Raw genomic sequence first — 23,665 nt, forward strand, 5'->3', positions numbered from 1 at the left:
GTTGTACATTACAATGGGAGACAGAACATGCGACATGCGACAGTACAATAACAATACAATGTGATGCACAAGGGGTTCAAGAGCCCTGCTCCTTGGAGCGTACAATCTAGGAGGGAGGGGATAGTGGTAGAGGAGGAAATAGCTGTGGGGGATGGAGTGGTAGGAAGAGTGGAGGAGGTCGGGAATTTGCAGGGGGTGGAGTAGGCTTCCCTGAAGAGGTGGTTTTTCAGGGTGCGCCTAAAGGAGAGGAGAGTAGGTGATAGTCTGATGGATTGGGGTAGGGAGTTCCAGAGTATGGGTGACGCCCTGGAGAAGAAGTCCTGGAGGCGGGCATGGGAGGAGGAGACTAGAGAACTAGAGAGAAGTAGGTCTTGTGAGGAGCGGAGAGTGCGTGTATGGGTGCTTTTTATGGGTGCTTGGCTCCCAGCATGCACCTGTGAAACATTGACATCTGACTCTAAAAATGCACTAAGCTGCAGTGTGGTTTTGATGCATCATTTTTCCATACATTTTAGTGGGGAGCGGCAGTTTTGGTGCAGTTTTGAAAAATGCATAAAAAATGGAGCATGCAGGACTTTTCAAAATGCAGTGGTGTGAGCAGTCCCATAGGATTTAAGGGGAAATATTTTTATTGTGTTTTTCTTGCATTTTTAGCAAGGTAAAAATGCAGCATAAATACATCTAAGTGAAAGGGCTATTGGGTATTTGGTTTTAACTATGACTCTGAGGAGGAAATATTGTATTGATATTATATAGATATGAAGATGTCCTTATGTTTTTTCAATCACCGTTGTTTTTGGATTCTCAAAATGTGATTGATACTCTTTAGATTGGCTCTTTGAATTTGGAATAAATCTGTGTCTAGACCTTTAGCAGTGGCCTGGTGCTTCAATTTACATTTTTGTTACAAAAGTCAGATCACGGCTTTTCCTTGGTAGGCATGTCTTGTTTCCAGAGTTACACAGTATAGTCAATTTTTAGGTTTCACATTATAGTGAGATCTCAGGTTACACAGTATAGTCAGTTCTTAGGTTACACGGTATGGTCAAGGCTTATGTTATACAGTATAGTTAGTTCTCTGGTTACACATTATAGTGAGTTCACAGGTTACATAGTGTAGTCAGGGCTCAGGTTACACAGTATATTCAGGGCCAAGGTTACACATTATAGTCAAAGCTTAAGTTATACAGTATAATCAGGGCCCAGGTTACTCAGTATAGTCAGGGATTAGATTACACATTATAGCCAGTTCTTAGGTTACACATTATAGTCAGGGTTCAGGTCACACATTATAGTCAGGGTTCAAGTTACACATTATAGTCAGGGTTCAGGTCACACATTATAGTCAGGGTTCAGGTCACACATTATAGTCAGGCTCAGTTTACACATTATAGTCAGGATTCAGGTTACACATTATAGTCAGGATTCAGGTTACACATTATTGTCAGGATTCAGGTTACACATTATTGTCAGGGCTCAGATCACATATTATAGTCAGGGCTCAGTTTACACATTATAGTCAGGGCTCATGTTACACATTATAGTCAGGGTTAAGGTTATACATTATAGTCAGGGCCCAGGTTACACATTATAGTCAGGGCCCAGGTTACACATTATAGTCAGGGCTCAGGTTACACATTATAGTCAGGGTTCAGGTCACACATTATATTCAGGGCTCAGGTTACACATTATAGTCAGGGTTAAGGTTATACATTATAGTCAGGGCCCAGGTTACACATTATAGTCAGGGTTCAGGTTACACATTATAGTCAGGGCTCATGTTACACATTATAGTCAGGGTTCAGGTTACAAATTATAGTCAGGGTTCAGGTTACACATTATAGTCAGGGTTAAGGTTATACATTATAGTCAGGGCCCAGGTTACACATTATAGTCAGGGTTCAGGTCACACATTATAGTCAGGGCTCAGGTTACACATTATAGTCAGACTCAGGTTATACATTATAGTCAGGGCTCATGTTACACATTATAGTCAGGGTTCAGGTTACACATTATAGTCAGGGTTAAGGTTACACATTATAGTCAGGGTTCAGGTTATACATTATAGTGCAGGCTCAGGCTACACAATATAGTTTAAGTTATACAGTATAGTCAGGGTGAAGGTTACAGAGTATAATCAGAATGAAGTTTACACATTATAGTCAGGGTTCAGGTTACACATTATAGTCAGGGCTCAGGTTACACATTATAGTCAGGGCTCAGATCACACATTATAGTCAGGGCTCAGGTCACACATTATAGTCAGGGCTCAGGTTACACATTATAGTCAGGGTTCAGGTCACACATTATAGTCAGGGTTCAAGTCACACATTATAGTCAGGGCTCAGGTTACACATTATAGTCAGGGTTCAGGTTACACATTATAGTCAGGGCTCAGGTTACACATTATAGTCAGGCTCAGGTTACACAATATAGTCAGGGCTCAGATCACACATTATAGTCAGGGCTCAGGTTACACATTATAGTCAGGCTCAGGTTACACATTATAGTCAGGCTCAGGTTACACATTATAGTCAGGGTTCAGGTTACACATTATAGTCAGGCTCAGGTTACACATTATAGTCAGGGCTCATGTTACACAATATAGTCAGGGCTCATGTTACACATTATAGTCAGGGCTCAGGTTACACATTATAGTCAGGCTCATGTTACACATTATAGTCAGGGCTCAGGTTACACATTATAGTCAGGTTCAGGTTACACATTATAGTCAGGTTCAGGTTACACATTATAGTTAGGGCTCAGGTTATACATTATATTCAGGGCTCGAGTTACACATTTTTGTCAGGGCCCAGGTTACACATTATAGTCAGGGTTCAGATTACACATTATAGTCAGGGCCCAGGTTACACATTTTAGTCAGGGTTCAGGTTACACATTATAGTGCAGGCTCAGGCTACACAATATAGTCAAAGCTTAAGTTATACAGTATAGTTAGGGTGAAGGTTACAGAGTATAATCAGGAAGAAGTTTACACATTATAGTCAGGGCTCAGATCACACATTATAGTTATAGTCAGGGCTCAGGTTACACATTATAATCTGGGCTCAGATCACACATTATTATCAGGGCTCAGGTTACACATTATAGTCAGGGCTCAGGTTACACATTATAGTGAGTTCTCAGGTTACACAGTGTAGTCGGGGCCAAGGTTACACATTATAGTGCAGGTTCAGGCTACAGAATATAGTCAAATCTTAAGTTATACAGTATGATCAGGGCGAATCACCAATCACAACAACACACCCCCTTTCTCTCAGCGTCCACTGTGCCTTTATTTATCTTCTTGGCATCCAATGTAACTTTCTCAAAGCACTGACCATGCCTGCAGCCCTTTTTCTTTCAGTATCCAATGTGCCCACATCCTTTTAGAACCCACGAGGCTTGTTTCTCTCACCACATTCCGTGCCTGTAGCCCCCCCCCCCCCCCCCTTCCTTTTCTAAGCATCCAACATGCTTACCATCCATTTTTTACACCACTCACCACACCCGCATTCTTCTTCTCTTAGCACCCACCACATATGCAGCCCCACTTCTCTTGCCACCTATCTTGCCTCCAGACCCTTTCACCACTCACTGTACCCATCCCCCCCTTCTCTCAGCACCCATTGTGCCTTCACCCCTCTGTTATGGACTGACTGGCGGTAGCCTCTAGCGCTCCACAGACCAGAATTCCCCAGGGCACGGAATCTAAGTCCCAACCTGCTTGTTCCCCAGGGCCCCTGATGGTGGGGATGGACTTGGAGCAAGCCGAAACCAGGTTGCGGCCCCTGGGTGCAACCAGCTGTGGTAGAAGCACTTGTCGGTGGTACGTAGCAGGTAAGAGTCTGATGTGAGGAGGCAGAGTAAGCGAGGTCAGACAGGCCAGGTCAGTAACAGCGGGGCAGGTCGGTACAAACGGCAGGCAGAAGAATTAATGGGTCAAGGTCCAGGTTCGGCAGCAGGAGATCAAAAGGCACAGGGTTACGCAGTAGAATGGTCAGGCAAGCCAGGGGTCAGAGCAGGAGAAGTCAACAAATCAGGTTCAGGCAGGGTCGGCAGCAAGGCAATCTCTCAGGACACACGATACAGGAAAAGACCATACAGCAACTAAATACTGTCAGAACCTGTTTAAATAGGGCGTCCTACGCTCCTATTGGTGCCAGGCACATGTCCGCGATCGCGAGTGCGCATGAGCAAGTGCCGTTACCGTTGAGGGCACCCAGGTCCTAGTGCCCTCACGCTAGTGCGGCTCGGCATACTGCGCATGCGCAGACTCGTGCGCCGCGACCCAGCCCAAAATCCCTGACACCCTCATTTATTTAGCACTCATTACACTGGCAACCATACCTTCTCCTTCCATCCATTGCACCTGCAGCCCCTTCTCTCACCAACCACCACATCATACTCACCTTCTGCCCCCCACATTTTTTACCTGTAGCACCCACTTCTCTCATCATCCTCCAGACCTGCAGCCCTCCTTCTCTTGCCACTCACTACAGCTACAACCCCTTTTCTCAGCGCCCATGCAATTCTCCTTTTTAGCACACATTGTGCCTGCACCTCACCTTTCTGAACCTTTACCATTATTTCAGCAGATGATGAATACCTGTGCTGTTGGTATCCTTGCTGTTCCTACAGAGCACTTCTAGCTTTGACATAGGCACTGGCAAAACTTTTTTTCCCAGTCATCCCATGTTTTTTCATGTGGGCAATTTGTTGATGGATTCAGTGGTTTCTGAAAAGAAAGATGGAGCAAGTAGGTATCAGAACACATTCAAGAGAACACTGGCTTCAGAGGGATTGGAATTAGCGTGTGTCAAGAGCATGTAAATGCTCCTTTTCCATTCTAGCATCCTAGTTTTGGCTGTAATACCTGTCTGCCTGTCCACCTGCAAGGGGATTGATGTGGCCAGTCTCTGGGTAAAGATCAAACTCGATTTAAGCCAGCCATACCTGCCATCTCATGCTTGTGATAAAGTTGGAACACATGCTCTAGGCTCTATGTTTTTCTGCCCTTCCTGGTAATCTGGATATCTTGTTTACGACCTTGGACTGGAACTCACACTCTCCTCTGAACTCTGCCTGCCTTTTGACTATGTATTTGACCATTATTATTCTGAACTTTGCCTACCATGCACCTGAACTGTCATTGCACCACTCTGCCTGTCTGCTAACTGCAAGTACCAGTTTGCTGTGCTCAATCCACGCCTAACCCAATGTGGTAGCCAGGCACTATAGCATTGTGTAGTAGACCTGGAGGAAAACAAGTACCAGTTGGTTTGCTAGCCTTTTGGGAAAGAGGGTTGCTATAGGTGAAGAACACAGAAGCCAGCTACAGTTTCTGGCCATCTGCGCTAGGGGTAGATTTTACACAGATCAAACAAGCCTGAAATATTATAGCTGCCCTATCCTCCATCCAAGTTATAGGGCCCACCCCTTCTTCAGCAGAAAGGGCTATTGGTGTGCCAGTGGGGTGAAGAAGGACCACACTGCCATAAAGAAGTTGTCCCCTGTTTCTTTTAAGAAAATAGCATGAACCCCTTGACATGACATTGTGGACGAAAGCACAGTATGCAATAATTTTCTGTATATACTGTAGGTAGGCAAATTAGTAATAGAGTTATTAACAAGTTAACTATCACATGCTGGCTCCACCAAATTTGGCCTAGGCAGCTAAGCATCAATAAATCTCTGGTCATGAAAGGATTACGCCTAATGTGCCGTTTTATTAATCCCCTCCCTCTGTATCAAATTTCCCTGAACCACACATTTAGGTCCCACCTACCATGTGCAGTATGGCAGATCTAGGATGTTAGGTTGTGGGTAAGGTACAGTAGGTGTTGTAGCAAACCTGCTCATCAGAGTCGGAGCGGAGTTCTCCTTCAACCTTTTTTTTTGTAACAAACTAGCTCATCAGAGCTGGAAGCGGAGTTCTCCTTTTCCTTGCTGTATTTGAGGTATTCCTCGAATCATTCCTCACATCCTCCCTGCATTCCTGTGAGGCAAACGTTATCTCCTGACAGATGGTGTGGGACAATCAGGTTAAGACATGAGATTGGAGCCAGGCCGTCTGCTGAAGTGTAACTTTTGTCACCCAAAACTATGTAAGCCCACACATTATCAAACTGACCAGAGTAATTGCACATTCCTCAGGTCAACTGTATGTTTCATGTCATGGATTATGAAGCCTTAGTTTTAACTGAGTTTCCCAATGACCACTCCCAAAACGTGTAGTCAGAGCCCCTCCTCCCCTTTGAGAGGGACTTTTAAAAAAGAGACAGGCTGACCAGCCTAGAGAGAGTTTTAACAGAAGTCTCCGAGTTAACATCGTAACCAAAGGAGACTAAACGAGTCACCCTGCTCTGCCACTGGAGTCTGCAAAACCAGGCAGGGCAAGTAACTTAACCCTGTAATTTCCTCGCTATTCTCTGTTTGCTGTGTCTTTGTATACATATATATATATTTTTGTGACATTTCTTTGTAAATATTTTGTGTACCTGTTTGACGCTTTTAGTAATAAATCTTTCTTTCTGGAAGTGTTAAACTGTTTTTAAGCGCTTACTTGCAATTCACAAATTCCTGCCTTTTGAAGAGACGCTACTGTTTGTTATATCTCTGTATAGCAGGTCTGCGGGCCGTACTATATAGACCCATATTTCAACCACTATAGTGTATTCTGACAGAGTTTCCATTCTTCTCGGCATTACAAAAAAGACGGTGGTGGCAGTGTGAAGGGTTAGTTGCGTAATTAACCCGACCCAGTAACAAGCGCATTCAGGCTGCAGGCACCGATTGTAGCCCATTAGCTGGGCAATCGCTGTGCAGGGTGCAGCTGGGTGGGGCCTTGTTACGCGCGTCACACTGCGGTTTTAGATCGGCCGCTCCTTCGGTCACGAGTTTGGTGAGAAGGTCTGGGGTCTGACGTCATGGGCGTGACGTATTACTGTTAGTCGCGGTCGTGCGATTGTCGCCTGTTGGTGACGGCGACCGTGGATCCGTGACAGGTGTCTCTTGCAATGAGGTTTTGAGATGCTAAAGGAAAATGTATATGTGCTCTAGAGAGGAATTCAAAGAATTTCCACTACCCTACTTTCCACAACTCTCTTTCTTCAATAGCAGTGGTATATGACAAACTTTTCTCTTCCCCAACCTAATCTCCCACCATTTCTATGGTAACTGGTACCAGCATTGAGTCACACAAGACTAAAACAGCTAAATACATGACATGTAACAATTAAACACCCACATTGTCAAAAATGAAAAAGGACATTTACAGTACTTCCGTTAACATCCTTCCTCACAGCCATTTCTAGCAAATTACTGATGTACTTAAAATTCCAAAAATATGACATTAAACAAAATAAAATTGCTATATATTGTTAGCAATAGAGAGTAAAAATTAAATTACACTTTAATTTCATTATTTTCCTTAACGGACTCCTTTTCTGTAATCATTTACATTTTTTATTTAATTTTTCTATGCATAAATAAAAAAGAGACTTTTTTTAATAAACTTTATTAGCTAGATGGGATTTCAATTAATTCAGAATTTAAGAGTTGTTGGTTTCCTCTTGAATAAATTTGAGCTGCTTTGCTATAAGAAGCTGTGCATGCTTCAGTGGCACGTCACATCATTAATAGGTTTATTCAAAACTATAATTAGTTTATTGGATGCATCATTCCAGAGTAGTGGTTTGTAAGGATGCTTATTTATTGTACAAGAGTAATGTCTATTATGCTGATTAACAATTCTCAAAGCCCCCTTAATGCTATTCATAAGCCTTCATTACCACTCCTATCATGCACTGTAAATCTCACCAAACACATGGAACAAATGAGGAATACGCTGTGACTGATGGGAAGAAAAATCCATTTTAGGAGCCTTTTCTTATCATTTTTACAGGTTTGGTATTTATGTATAATAAAAATGGTTTGCACTTTTTCTGTTAAGGGGCCAAAATTTCCAAAGACAAAAATAACACATACAGTATAACATATAGCAATAAAACAAGAGAAAAGGTAATACTGATATTTAAAAAAGGAGGATGATCTTTGTACCACTGTAAGGCATTTCATTGCCCTAAAGTGGTTGTAAATGCTCAAGGTTTTATTTTACAAAAATCTTCTATGTGCACCCCCCCTCCCCAATACTTACCTAAGCCCTATCTCGATCCAGTGATGTGCATGAGACTAGCTGATCTCTGAGGACTTTTCCTCCTCATTGGCTGACTCTTCCTCCTCATTCATTGAGACAGCAGCAGGAACTTTGACTCCCATTACTGTCAATTACAGCCAGTGAGCCAATGAGAAGAGAAGAGAACGTGCTCAGGGCCGTGCCAAGCTCTGTGTGTGAATGCACACACAGAGCAGCAGCTCAGGACTGAGCCTGCTTCAGTGCCCCAGTAGCAAGATACTTGTTGTGGGGGCACTCGGCAGGAGAGATGAGCCAGGTGCGTCGGTGGGGGACCCAAGAAGAGAAGAATCGGGGCTGCGCTGTGCAAAACCACTACACACATGTGGTAAGTATGACATGTTATTTAAAAAAATCTGCCTTTAAAATAACTTTAAACCCAACTTCAGGCTCCCCATCCCCACAGGCGCCTTTACTCTCATGTATAACTGGTTACTAACATTTATAGGTAAAGTTGATCCAGGGAATATCTAATTGCCTCTCAGGGGATCAGGGAGGAGTTTTTTCCCCTGCAGGAGCAAATAAGATCATGCTTTGCTGGGATTTTTGACTTCCTCTGGATTAACTGTGGGTGTAGGATTATAACTTGTTTTTTTGTGGTTGAACTGTATGGACTATGGTCTTTTTTCAGCCAGACCAACTATGTAACTATGTATTTATATATATATATATATATATATATATATATATATATATATAGGTTTTCATACATACCTTTTCCAAAAGCTGTTAAAGTAATGTATGGGCTTCTCTTCTTTTCCAAGTGGTTGATGGTCTTTAATAATGCAGATAATAATCAATGCCAAATATGTACTGTAGCAGGTATACTTGCTGTAGTAATTGGATATGTGGTGCAATAGGTGTGTGTACACAACTGTCTATGCAGAACATCAAAAAGTTCATAGAGTCCAATTGGAGCATTTAGGATAACTTCTCACTGATCTCAATGCACCATATACAGCACCTCTGAAGAGACAAAAGTGTAGCTAGGCAAACAGATAAGAAGATAAGCAGGGGCACAATCTGAGTGTAATATTTTAACATATGTATTGTGGTGAAAAGATAAATGGCAACTCACACTGTGACAGTTAAAATCAGGCTCACCACATAGTAAAGGCTTTTGGTGGACAGCCTCACAACAACAGGGAACCTCAGACCAGGATAGAAGCACTGGGTGGATGGATGGATACACCTGCAGGACCAAGAGAACATTGGGGCCCAAACTAAGTGCAGCATTAAATCTACTCAGAAAAACTAGTAAATTGGTAATCCATGAATGGTGCATTGCATGCATCTGGAATGGGAGCCTCTTCCTAAAACTTGCTGCCTGGAAGGTCTGGAGATCAGGGTGGATGACAGTTTAGATGAGGAAGTGGAAACCAGCGATGCATTTCAAGGCCTCTTCTTCAGGCCTTGAGAACTATCAGTGGCTCAGTATCACAAATATCAGTGGCTTCAGTGGGTGCTCAGGTTGATTCCACAAAAAAAAAGCAAAAAAAAAAAACAGAACTTCTGCTTATGACTGGAGCTTCCCATGATATGACTGGAGGTTTTAATGTCACACTTTAGTAAATCATGTCCTTTGACAAATTATTGACATTAAACTGATTATTTTGCCACTTGTATTTTAAATGATATTAATGTAGATCTAAACCCCTAAACAATCATGAATCATAAACAATTCCAAGGCTTTTTTTTAAATAATAAAATATTGTTTTCACCTTTATTTCATCCTTTTTTGCATCTTAGTGCTGCAGATCACTTCCAACTCTTTCAGCCACTTCCTGTCTACATGCATACACTCCAACATCAGTTGCACATCATTGTCCTGAAAAACGTGGACCATGTTCAATTTATGTTGGCATGACCTCTTATATTTTCCATTAGGGGCACATATGACAGGGTGAAAACACAGGAGCGCAATTGGAAGACAGTTGTAACAGGAAGTGCCAGAACAAGGATTTCCATGGATGGATCAGCAAATATTATTTTATTGGAAAATGTAGCATATTTAAAAAACTTTTCAAAACTGTCAAAATTACATTAGCATTTTAAAGGTTACATGAGATTGTAGTAATTGAGCCTAAATCTGCATTAGAGAGATTTCCTTTTAACAGCCTCCTGCCCGCTGTATTGGGAAATGACAGTTGGGAGCTCATATGTCATCCTTCCACTCTAGCCCTCCCCTGGGGGGGCGTGGCTATCAGTGGTGCGCTGTGTCCAAGGATCACCGGTCGCGGTAAAGAGCCGATGACGTATCAGCTGTGTCAGAAATGCCTGTTATTGGCAGTCCTCCCCTCACGCTGGCAGCGCTTGAGGAGAGGAAAGCCGATAAGCAGCAGTACTCAGAAGGGACATCTACACTGATAATCAGAGCACTGACCATCAGTGCCCTGATTATCATTGCAGCCCCATCAGTGCTGACTTTCAGTGCCCATGAGTGCCGCCTATCAATGCCCCCTCATCAGTGCAGTCTATTAGTACCCATCAGTGATGCCTGTCAGTTCCGGTCAGTGCAATCTATCAGTGTCCATCAGTGCTGCCTATCAGTGCAGCCTCATCAGCACACATCAGTGAAGGCGAAACATTACTTATTTACAAAATTTTAAAACAGAAACTAGGGGGAAAACTTTTTCCCCCAAATTTTTGGTCTTTTTTTGTTTGTTTCAAAAAAAATTAAAAACCCAGAGGTGATTAAACACCTCAAAAAGAAAGCGCTATATGTCTTAAAAAATTGTAAACAAATGTTGTTAGGGTACAGTGTTGCATGATCGCGCAATAGTCATTCAAAGTGTGACAGCGCTAAAAGCTTAAAATTGGCCTGAGCAGGAAGGGGATGAAAGTGCTCAGTAGGCAAGTGGTTAAATGTGGATGATAGAAATTTTGAACAATAACTTTCAAACTATGAATTTAAAATGTTGGTTTGTACAAGCAGTCATTAATAAACTTTTGATAGGTTTACTGTAAGAAAGGATTCGACTAAAATGCATTTATTATCTGTAATTTATTATAGTGTTTAAACTTCCTTCCATCAAGGCCCATGCATTTCATCATAAAACCTTTCAACACGTTTTAAGAGGGTCATATATTTTAGAATGCTTTTAAAAATGGTATGCAATGCTTATGAAGAGGAGTGGAATTTTATCTTTGCTGTTCAGGTTGACAATTGAACATTCCTTGCTTTTAAGACATTGTACACTTTCAAATGGTCTTTACTTTCATGCACTCTATGCATGACGGTAAAAAACCTTCATTGTCTGGTTCCCCCTCCCCTTATACTCACCTGAGCCGCACCCAGATCCACCAATGTACACGAGAGCAGAAGCTCTCCTGGGCCTCTCTCTCCTCATTAGTTGATACACAGCAACAGGAGTCAGTGGTTTCTTCTGCTGTTAATCACACACAGTGGGGGGGGGGGGGGCAAGCCATGCTCTGTGTGTCTCATAGATACATTGGGGTGGCACAGGAGTGAACACACACTGGTGCAGTTTATTCTGGGGGCACTTAGCAGAGAGGAGGCACTGAGAAAAGGAGGATCAGGGCTGCTCTGTGCAAAACCTCTGCACAGAGCAGGTAAATATAATTTTTTTTTTTAATATCTTTACAATCACTTTAACCTCTTGGCGCCGGCCGCACGCAAATGTGCTGCCTCCCAGGGTCTGGGCCTTGACGCTAAGCGGCACATTTGCGTTCAATTAAGAAAAACATATGTGCTGGGAGCGCGCAGGGTGCACACATGTCCGGTACTCACGGAAAGTCTTGATCTCTTCTTTCAATCGGGACCTTTCCCAATCATGTGACTGCCATGACAGTGAATCACGGCGGTCACATGACCCTAAAACCCCGCCCGCCTCTCGGCTTCTGAAACCCTTAAAGGGCCGGGAGGTGCCGGCGCCAAGGGGTTAACTAGGTATTGGTTTAATTATATTCCCTGCGTCATTTGTTTGCCTTACCTTGCAATGATGGTCACACATGTTGTGGCTGCAGTTTGTACTGTCGTCGATGATAGATTTCCCTATGTCCATGTATTCATTCACCTAGCTTGTCCCTATTCGACAAAGGGACAGGTAACTTCTTGTTCTGGATTATGCAGCGTCCAGTCCATGCCTTGCCATTTTCTCTGTGTTGTATCACGATTGTGGGAGTGCTAATGTGAAGGATCAAATTTCTTCCCTTCATTGTTCTGCCTGTGTGTGCCTTTTCCAGGTCTAATTGCTATGCAGCTTTCTCTTGCAGAACAGTAGACTGAGAGAGCCAGGGATTGTGGGATATGTAGTTTCTTTACAGAAAGTGTCAGTTCTCAGACTACAGACAAAGGCCATACATTAACTTGTGCAGTGCCATGCGGCATGGCTCATGTTTGAACACAGAAACTTCTGACACTGGAATGTTAACATTTATTCTACTATAAGCTGTATGTACAGGCAAACAAATTACACCATGAAATTACCTGATCAATGCACAGCTTATGTAGAGAAAAAACAGCTACAAACTAAAGGAAAGTGAAATGGATGTGTTGCTTGTAGTAGAGACCTAGTAGATGCCTGTAGACCACCTATAGACCTGTACCTGCCACTCAAATTTAACCTGCAAAAGGCTCTTTGAAGTTGAAGTAAAATAATATATGTATAAAAGACACAAATTAACACAGATTAATACATCAATAGATATATTTTTAAAAGAAAGTAGCCTAAGTGCATGAATTTGACTTTGGTTATGGGCTACATGTCTAAGCAATCCAGTTTGGTCCTTATTAGGGCACTTTGTAACGTACCTGGTGGAGATCGAGCTGTAGAGGGGGCTTCTCCTGCACCTCTTGTCTAACACCCCTGGTAGTGATGACAGGAGGTGTGATGACACAGAGTGGCATGTGGGCCAGAGTAACAGGCAGCTGATATTTGTAGGAAGCTGATGATCATAGATCACCAGGAAGGAACCAACAACTTGAACACGGTGACACTTGATCGGATGACAGGAGCGTAGTTGGGGCACAAGCTAGAAGGTCAGCAACAACCAGGCAGTGAGGTAGAGGAACATCAGGCAGAGGATTGCTACACAGGTGGGCAATGAGGTACAGGAGCACAAGACAGGAGAAGAGTCAGAGTACAAGCTGAGGTCACAGAAGGCAGGCAGAAATCCAGTGATAGGTCAGGGGCAAACCAGGCCTTGCACGTGTAGAAAGGTGTAGCAGGTCAAAGCTCAGGTAAAGCAGGAACTTGCTGAAGACCACTCAGCAATCTGTGCATGTCATAGCTCAGCTTAGATAGGCCGTTTGGCACCAGTGCCAGTATCAGACAGCCTGTTTGCACGCATGCTAATATGTTTGTGCCTGTGTGCCAATGCCTGTTTTGCAGTGAGCCTGTGCTCAGAATTATGAACATGAACATATAATAGCCTTTGGTTCCAACATGTACTGACAGTTTTTCTCTACCTCTAGTCATTATGTACATCTACCCCAGTAGGGGCCACTGGTATTACTTGGTTCTTTCCTAAAAGTACAGAGGCTGCCCATCTCTGCAAGCACCAGTCTAATCACACTGGTTCCAATAACAGTTTAGGGTGTGTCTTTTTAAGAGTTATTAATTGAGGAAACTTAAACAGGAGAGGAATTAGGGCATGGGATACTGTAAAATGATTTGTACTTAGCAATTAGAGGACATTTTTCACCTTATATATTTGTGAGTGTTGGACAGTCTAATCGCTCACAGCTGAAGCAGGTTTTTGAGAAGTCCAAGGCCTCACAGCTGAACACCATGAGGCAAGTCTCTTTGGAATCTGGTACCTTGTGCCAATCCACAACAACTGGTGCCCAGTAAGTGAGACAGTCCTTGTCCAGACCAGATCCCTTGTGGTGGGGTCCTGCAATCAGCTTCTAACAAGGTCCATCAAGGCCCTCAGCCCTGAGGCCTCTAAATGGCTGTATAGTCCATGGGCTGCCGGCAGCCTCTCAGGCTCTGGAACCCTTGTGTGGAGAGATAACCCATCTCTCCAGTGCTCCAGATTATTTATCACCTTTCCAAGTCACTCCTCTCCAGTGATTAGCTGGAGTATGATAAATAATCAGGCTGCTTATTCACATTTCTCTTTGGCTCTGGAAGCTTCTTCCAGAGGCAGGGGGAAGCAATCAAACTTCCAGCCTGTGAAACTCTGGACAGACTAACACAAACAATCACTGCTCCTTGAATGCAGAGGGAGAAAAAACTACTAAATTTACCTAGTATTCTATGCTAGGAGGGCGCTGCATGTGGTTTTAGGTGTACTGAGATAGTCTCTTTCAGTCTTTCCAACCCCAGCTAGATGTACCTTGTGTGCCTATGATATCTGAAACTCCTAGTATGATAGTAAGACTTTCAAATGAGTGAGGAGTGGACTAGCCCAAGATAGTTAGCTTAGAGGGCAAGAAGTAGGAGTCCAGCCTTGGCCATTACAAATGGCCTGTCTCATCCTACTGGTTCTTCCTGTATGGTATCACTATAGAGTGATTGGCTGAGGTAGAGCCATGGGCGAAGGACATTACAATCTTTGGTCCAGCTAATCAGAGCAACCATCAGAAAGTAAGAGTCCCCCACCCTCCCTTACATCAAAGTGTACCCCCCTTACCTTGTGCTGTTGCCGGGAAGAAGCTGGGGGCAGAGCCCGGAAGCAGAAAGTGGAAGAGAACCAGAGGAGAGCTGGAGTCGGCTGCCGGAGTCTGCTGAATGCCGAGACCAGGAGAGGTGGAGATGAGGGGGGTGTTTTAGCTGCACAGAGAGGCACAGGATCTGTAGATGGAGTTCTGTCCTCCTCTCTGCTACCAATTGCTGAGAAGGGGAAGGGGGCAGAGTCAAGCCTCCCCACCACTACATGGAGAATTGCAGGATCTGGTGGAGTAGTTTTGTCTTCCTATCTGCTGCTGAGTGCTGAGACAAAGTTGGGGTGCAGATAAGGGGTACAGTAGATGTGTAAGGGTCACATGAAATGGCCTGGCAGGCAGTATTTGGCCCATGGGCCTTGTGTTGTAGACTGTATATGCCTGATGCTTCAAACAGTATATAAAGAGCTGACTGGGGCTGCAAGTGATAGTGAAAAAAATAGTTCATTTAGGCTAACTAGGTACAAACAAACTATTTAAAGTGCACTGAAAGCTGGAGTTAGGCTTTGAACCCTGTAATAGCCTCACCACTGTGCTGCAATTGTGTGCACACGTGTTTCATGGGAGTGGCAGAGTGGCCCATACACTTGAATGGGTTGCTTTTGGCAGTAACATTGCCCATCGAACACAACAGGTTCAATGCCTTTACAGATTATGGAGGAGGGTAAAAAAGTGGATCAACTACCTGTGTTTATTGCCTCCCGACCGCAAGTCTAAACAAGCATTAAACGTGCTCAGTGCCAACCAGAATCTGCTATGTGCACAGGTGCTAGTGAGTAATATGATGACAAATGAGAGAAGTAGTGAGATGAATTCTTCAGTCTACCATGGCTCCTTTCAGTCACAGATGGGAGGCAGAGGGGATACCATACTGTCCTGCGTAACTGCAGTAAAGAAAAGTGAGGCACCTGACAGGTTTGTGTAAATTTTAGGACTGGCTGGACAAAAGTTAAAATTTTTGTTTCATCAGTTTGAACACCTCCCATATAGTATTTCACCAATGTATTTAGCTGTTTGTTTGGAGTTCAACTTTTTGATCATTTTTGCACTGCTAAATAAAAACAATCCTAAATGACAAAGTGAAAATCTTGGTTTGATAGTACCCCTTTAAAACCTTTCTCACTGCAAAAAGACATAAAACGCTTGACTAATGATATCATTTACTTAGGGACACAAGAGTAGAACAAGTGTTAATAGCCAAAAAAGCACAATTTGCCCATGATTGGTTCATTAGTGTTCAAACAATTTGTGATGGTGATTTACACTGAACCGAGAAACTTTAAAAAAAAATTCTAATTATGCGGAATGCATAAGATGCATTTTAACACACATTTTATTGAGAACCTGTTAGTCTTAATTTTCCCTGTATATACAACTCTAAAATTCACCAGCTGGGAAGGCATTATAGTTAAGCAATAAAGCTTTATGTCGGCTCTTTATTTAGCTGTACATTTAAGATCTTTATCTCCAACTCATGCATCTATCTTATTTTATGTTTATCATATTGATTTTGTATGTCCCTGTGCAGAAAGCATTACTATGTAAATTATCACTAAGTTAACGCTGAGTTGTGGAGCCATGAGAAGCAATGCTACAGCATCACAGTGTGTGATCAAATGATTATTTTGTTATTTTCAATACAATCCTTCATTTATAAAGCTCAAACATATTTGATAGCACTATACATTAAATATTCATTGAAGCCTAAATGGCTGGGCAAAGTTTAGTAGCATCTGTATGTGTTAGATAACTTAAAGTGATGTTAAAGGCATTTTTTTAAAATAACAAACATGTCATACTTACCTGCTCTGTGCAGTGGTTTAGCATAGAGCAGCCCTAATCCTTCTTCCACTGCTGTCTCAGCCAATGAGGAGGGAGAGTCCCCAGAGAGCAGAGGCTCTTGTGCACATTGCTGGATTGTGATGGGGCTTATGTAAGAATTAGGGAATCTGGGGGGGGGGATGCTGTGCAGAAGGTTTTTTTTTTTTTTTTTTTTCCAAAAAACAAAGTTTATTGAAAACAAGATACAAATTATCACACGAAAATGTACAGAGGAAATGCACATAGGACAAACAGCAAAACATAAATCATACAAAGGCAAATGAGGTCCAACGCAAGACCAAACAGTGTGGATGAACTAGGCCACGACAGGGTTGTGCCTGCAATATTTAGTTATGCTTGTCAAGTGCTAAAAATAAAGAGACGTCTGGCCTTCCACCATAACGTCTAGCGATAAAAATCTGTAGGGGGGAGAAGAGCAAGTACGATGCCTATGTGAGAGTCAATACTACAGAATACGATGGTGGAATTGTGCGAATGTAGGAGTAATTGTCGTGGGAACCGCGAACGAATTGCGGGAGGTGATGCTGACCGCATACTCAGTGTGCTATCGGAAAAAGTGTCCAAAACGTGTAAAAGCATATGAAAGAAAAGAAAAGAGAAGGCGAGAGAAAGAAAGAAAAAAAAAAAAAAAAAGGGGACAGAAAGAAGAAGAGGGGGAGAAAAAAAAAAAAAAAAAGGGGGGGGGGGAGGGAAGCAAGTGGGGAGGGCAAAATAAGAGAAGGGACAACCGTCAAAAAGATCTTATCCTCCAGACTGTGCAGAAGGTTTTTTACCTTTTTGCACAGAATGCATGAAGGTGAAAAACTTTCAGGCTTTACAACCACTGTAAACTCATTTCTATGACTACTGTTTTAATGCTGTATAAGGACTTCATTTAATACACTGTTTTAACAAAAATTCTAATCTCTTTTTTAACATAGTCTGACAAGTGAAACAAGAATGTTATATATATATATCTATATATATAGATATATATATCTATATATATATATATTTGTTTATTTATATATTATAATTATATATATACTGTATATATGTATATATAAACATTTTATATATAAATATATATATGTATTTTTTATTATTTTTTATTATTACTACTATTATATTATTTTATTTTTTTTTTAATACTATAATTGCATCTAACAATTACAAAAATGCCAGTGTTAAACAGAGGCGTAGTATTAAAGCCTAACTCCAGATTTGATTTAAGTTTAAAGAGTTCATTTGAGCTGATCCAAAGGAACTAGTGCAGTATTAACAAACTTTAATAATATTAAATGCAGAAAAAAGGCCACTCACATAAGTAGGAGAGGGTGAACACACATAATACATCCTTCATAAGGACGCCATTCTGCTCAGAAATCAGCCGGCCCTGTGTGCAGGTGGGAGGATAGTAACTGTAAAAAGGCACCTCCAAAAGATGATATTCCAGTGCGTGGAACTCCAGGGAGGTCTGGAGACATCTTTTCTGTAAGGAAAGACAGATGGGTGTGGTTATGCATTTCAGGAGACCGCCCCCGAGGCTTGTCAGTTATATTGGTTGTAAAGGCTAAGGGATTTTTTTTACCTTAATGCATTTTCTGCATTAAGGTAAAAAAATCAGGCATCTAGGCATGCAGACTGCTTCTACAAACATTTATGAAAGAATGGGTCTCTCTCAGGAACTCAGTAAATTCAACCGTAGTGCCATAATAGGTTGCCACCTGTGCACTCCATCCGTGAATTTTCCTACTAAATATTCCATGGTTAACTGTTAGTGGTATTATAACAAAGTGGAAGCAACTGGGAACAACAGCAAATCAGCCACAAAGTGGTAGGTCACATAAAATGACAGGGCGGGGTCAGCGCATGCACAGAAGTTGCCAACTGTCTGCAGTGTCAATAGCTGACGACCTCCAAACTTCATGTGGCCTTCAGATTAGCACAACAACAGTGCGTAGAGAGCTTCATGGAATGAATTTGCATGGTCGAGCAGCTGCATCCAAGCCGTACATCACCAAGTGAAATGCAAAGTATCGGATGCAGTGGTGTAAAGCACTGGACTCTAAAGCAGTGGCGACATGTTCTCTAGAGTGATGAATCATGCTTCTCTGTCTGTCACTTTGATGGACGTGTCTGGGTTTGGCGGTTGCCAGGAGAACCGTACTTGCCTGACTTCACTGTGCCAAGAGTAAAGTTGGAGAGGATTATGGTGTGGGGTTGTTTTTCAGGGGTTGGGCTTGGCCTCTTAGTTCCAGTGAAGGGTACTCTTAAGGTGTCAGCATACCAAGACATTTTGGACAATATCATGCTCCCAACTTTGTGGGAACAGTTTGGGGATGGCCCCCGTTCTCCTGTGTTCTCCTGCGCATAAGTATTGGTTCAGTGTAAGAGCGGGTAGTCACATGAGGCCTTGCTACCCTCTAGGACTGGGGTTGTCCTGTAGTAACTACAACAAGAAAAAGGAGAAAGAGGGCACACCAAATGTCTGACATCAGTGCCTAACCTCACAAATGCGCTTCTGAAAGAATGGTCAAACCTTCCCATAGACACACCCCTAAACCTTGTAGACAGCCTTCCCAGAAGAGTTGAAGCTGTTATAGCTGCAATGGGTGGGCCAACTCAATATTGAACCCGACGGACTAAGACTGGGGGGGCATTAAAGTTCATGTGCGTGTAAAGGCAGGCATCCCAATACTTTTAAGAATGTAGTGAATATATATATTGTTGAGTAGAACTGACCTCAAAAGGTAATAATCCCAAGATAAAAGTGGTACTCTGTCAGGATGGCGAAGTAAAGGAACCTTTAGGACTGGTTCACAGTGATCCATTGTGGAAAATCGCATGTGACTCGGACAGGAATTGCACCACATTCCTGTTCAAATCGCATGCTATTCTTTTGCAGCATAATTTGAGCCATTCATTTTGTGTGGCTCAAATCACACACCACACCGACAGGAAAGGGGCAGGACCCTTTTTTTTCTGCACTGAAATTGGATTGCATATTTGTTTACACCCATGTGATCCAATTCAGCCAATCGCAGTGCACTTTGTGAAACGTTTTTGAGGTGCCGTTAACTTAACATTGACATCCACAGCGGTTCTCTGTATTTGATGCTCTTAACCAATAAACATTTAAAAAGACCTCTGAGTGGCATGACCTTTGTACTAGATGTTTCTCAATACTCAACCCAGAGTTTTTCCTTTTAGACAGTTGTCATCTGAACTGGTGTCCCCATTGTTCTAGCAACAACTCTAAAATGTTGGATTTCCAATAACAATGGTAATCAGGACAAACTTAGCAGGGACCCAGACAGCAATAAAAACTTCACAAAAGTGCAAACTCTCATATTAAAAATTACAAAAATAGTTTTGCCTTTAGTTCCAAAGTCTTATAGTCCACTAAAATCTTGAAAGTATTGCATTTGTGATACTGAAAAACCAGAGTAAAAGAAAAGTAGTTATGAAAAGAAGTAAATAAGCATTTGTAGGTTCAACCAATCATTTTTTGCATATTAATTATTTATGGTAACTGTGGGCATGGCAGTGGTGTGTCTTTTTCCAGCATAATTTATGCTAAAATTGTGTCCCTCTTTCTCATTTTAGAAATTTGGGAGGTATGCATAAACTCCTCGAGTAACTTGAATTAAATATCGCATAATTTAATGTACTCACAGCCTTACTCTGTATCCTAATGGTATATGTCATCTTTTACCTCCTCTTTTTATGAATTGTTACATCTGCTTTCTAGCACCCTTACAAGTCGCCCTCTAGGTCAATGTAATTTGTAAGCTTTATAATACCAGTAATGTTAGAACATCTGCAGTAAATACTATCTTTGTTTTGGGCATTAATATGGAAACTGTACAATTCTAAGATGTTAATTCATTCCCCAAGGTATAATATTGTTTCAGGTAGATTAAATGTAGACCAGAAATTAAATCAAATTATACTTTGTGTGCCGCGTTTTCTTGAGGGAAACCAAAACCACTGAAGTGTAAACGTCTAATTAATTATGTGGAATGCTAATGGATTTTAAATTAAAATACTTGCAGTTAGCTCGACCGATTTCTATGTGACAAAGAAAAAATATAAGCACAAAGCTAAATAAACTATATATGTGCAAAGTAGTGTCAGATAAAATGTCATCTCCAAGTCATTCTTCTGCAAAGCAGCCTTTTTTCATTTAAAGTCAGAGAGAAAAGAAGTATTAGAGTGCATCTATTATCATCATAACCTTTCTCATCCTCTCGTCTGCTCCATCCCATTGTATTTAATTTAAAGCCAAATTCTTGTTTTGCTGGTGGAAGATTTTGCCACAAGCCCGACTTTAGTTATAAGGAGCAGGTTCCACCTGTAAGATTTGCCCCCCTGCATGCAGAGTCTACTCTACTGAATCTAGGCCTACTCCCAGGAGAACATATGCCACCAACTGATCCCCAACATATCTCCTGAGACCTCTCATCCCTTTCTTCTGAGTGAAACTTCTGGGACCTCACACCCTTCTACTCTGAGAGCAGGTCCTGGGACCTTTCACCCCTCTCCTTTGTATTTGAACCCTTAAGCCTTTTATTCCTCTCCTCTGTGTGACTTCTCATGCCTCTTACGCCTCTCCTCTGTGTATGGCTGTTTAGACTTTTCACCTCTTTCCTCTAAGTTTGGCCCCCTCAAAACTTTAACCCAGGGTTTTTCTATAAGGGGTCTATGGAACCCAAAGGCTCCTTCAGAGGTTGCTAAGGGTTCCTTGAGCAATTAGCAATTTCTGCCTCTCAGATAAGTTCCCACTGACTCCATTGATATTTGTAGCTTTTTGTAAGGGGTAATTCTTCCCAGTGACCCTAAATGCATGGAGTTCTTCCCACAAGCCATCACTCTGATGTATCATGAGCTGTAGAAATAGTAATTTTCAGCAGTAGTTCCCTGAGATGGAAAAGTGGGCTACACTTTTGAGTTCTCATCCCTCTCTTTTCTGCACCTTCTTACACCTCTCATCCTCCTCTGGGACCGCTCACTCCTTATTTATGTGTGCAATTCCTAGAACCCCCTCACCCCTTTCTTCTTTGTGTGATTCAGCAGACCTCTGAACCTTCTCTTCTACGCGCTGCTTCTCAGATCTCTCCCCTAATGAAATTTCTCCTCAGTTTGAAGCTAGTCAGGCCTCCCACCCTTCTCATCTGTGCACATCTTCTTACACCTCTCGCCCTCTCCTTTGCTTATTTTATATCTTAATCTCCAAACTTCTCCACTCTTCCCCCAAGCAGCACATTTTGCACTTCACACCACTCCTCTATACACTAGATGGGCCACAGTGTAATTTATATACTCTGTGCTTTAAATCTAATACTAAAAACCATTCTGCTTCTCGAAGTGTACTGTACATTTTTTACCATACACACCCTCTACACTGAGTGATATATACTCCACATTGTACTGCTTTGTACACTGTGCTGTATGTTGTATATTGCATACCACTACCTGCATTACTGCCTACAGATCCACTCTTAATTCATTACTTCACACTGCTTCACTCTGTTGTCACTCTATAACCTCTATTGTATGTTCAAAATTAGGTCTGGAGCTCAAAGTGCAAGTAAATTTAAAGCTGACATGGCTGAGGCTTGCAGGAAAGGCTAGGTCAGGACAAGGTTAAAATGTTTAGGTTTAAAAAAAAAAAATCACATTTACCCGATTGGAGTGGTGGGGTTTTGGAATTTGTGTCCTGGAGTACTGGGAGGAGGGCACTTCTTGTCTGATGATTAGTTACGTTTTTCCAGCCTTGGATGAGATTCCCCAGCTGTGACAAAACAGCAACCATGTATGGGTAGCAATGGTGAATGGCCTTCAAGAATGGCCCCCAATAGCTTCAGGCCAAGCTTGCAGATGTGCTTCAGGGCTCTTGCAGGTACCTTCTTCACTAGCCCATACTGTACATTCAATGAGGTCTAGGCCTCCTGAGATCCTTAGCCCTGATGTAATACCTCCTTGCTACTCTGGAAGCCCCTGCAAGGGACCCTCTTGCTCCACCATCTAAGCAAACACCTGCTTCTTCTGGTATCAGGGCAAGGAGGAATTCCCATCCTAGGTGAAAGCCAGGCAGGAGTAAAGCTGCTGCCACACACTCCCAGGCCCAGCTTGCTATGTCCCTGGACCCTGCTGCCATCTCTGCAGATACTCACCCTGTTGGTAGTGTGTCTTGGCAAAAGTTAGTTGTTCCGTTGGGTGCTGTCCAGTCCACTGTTGTGGCCAGGGCCCTTCCTAGGAAAAGCAGAGGTCAGATTCAACCCCTTATATCATCTCCTCCTAGGACCTGATTGCAGCATCTGCCAGCTGGACAGAGTCACAGAGTGCACAATGTGGGATGGTGGATTGGAAATGGCAAGAGATCCAGTGTTGTGGCCACCGATAACATTAGTTCATGTCCAGCATGTATTACTGCTGAGACTAAAAGTCTCTACACAGGGGCACTACTGCTTCTACATAAGAGAGCAGAAGAGGAGCTTAGCAGCTCTGAAGAGGGAGAAAGGGTTCCTAAGGAAGGGCTTTCAATGCAGGGGTCCAAAGAAGTGGCTGTGTAGCTGGATGGACCGAGGTCAGTTTTCTATTAGTGTGGGGACTGAATCTTTTGGGGGCTAATCTGTCCACATCATCTTCTGTTACAGCAGTTAAGATGGGGTGGCTAGTGCTGGCTACAGTGGCTATAGTTCAGAGATTAGTTGCTGGATTGAGGAATGTTTCAATGCATTGTAAATCTAGGATTACTACAATTTTAGCATCCTCTTCAGCGGCAGCTTGAATGGCCTTTTGGACTAAGTACTCTAGGTTAGAGACTGTATCTTACAGTAGACCAGCATCTGTGACCCACAGGTTTGCTGATCTCACCACCCATAGATAGGGTGTTTGAGTGGTCCTAATCTAGCAACAGCTCTACCAGCTGGCACAACTGGTGTAGGGTTCAAAGCCAAAATAGTGGCTAAAGAAGGCAATAAGATTTTATTGGCTTATCTGGCTAAATTTGA

The sequence above is a fragment of the Staurois parvus genome, unplaced genomic scaffold (genome assembly GCF_062004578.1).
Source record: "Staurois parvus isolate SC_StPar_1 unplaced genomic scaffold, SC_StPar_1.0 ptg000498l, whole genome shotgun sequence".
In the NCBI taxonomy this organism is placed as follows: Eukaryota; Metazoa; Chordata; class Amphibia; order Anura; family Ranidae; genus Staurois; species Staurois parvus.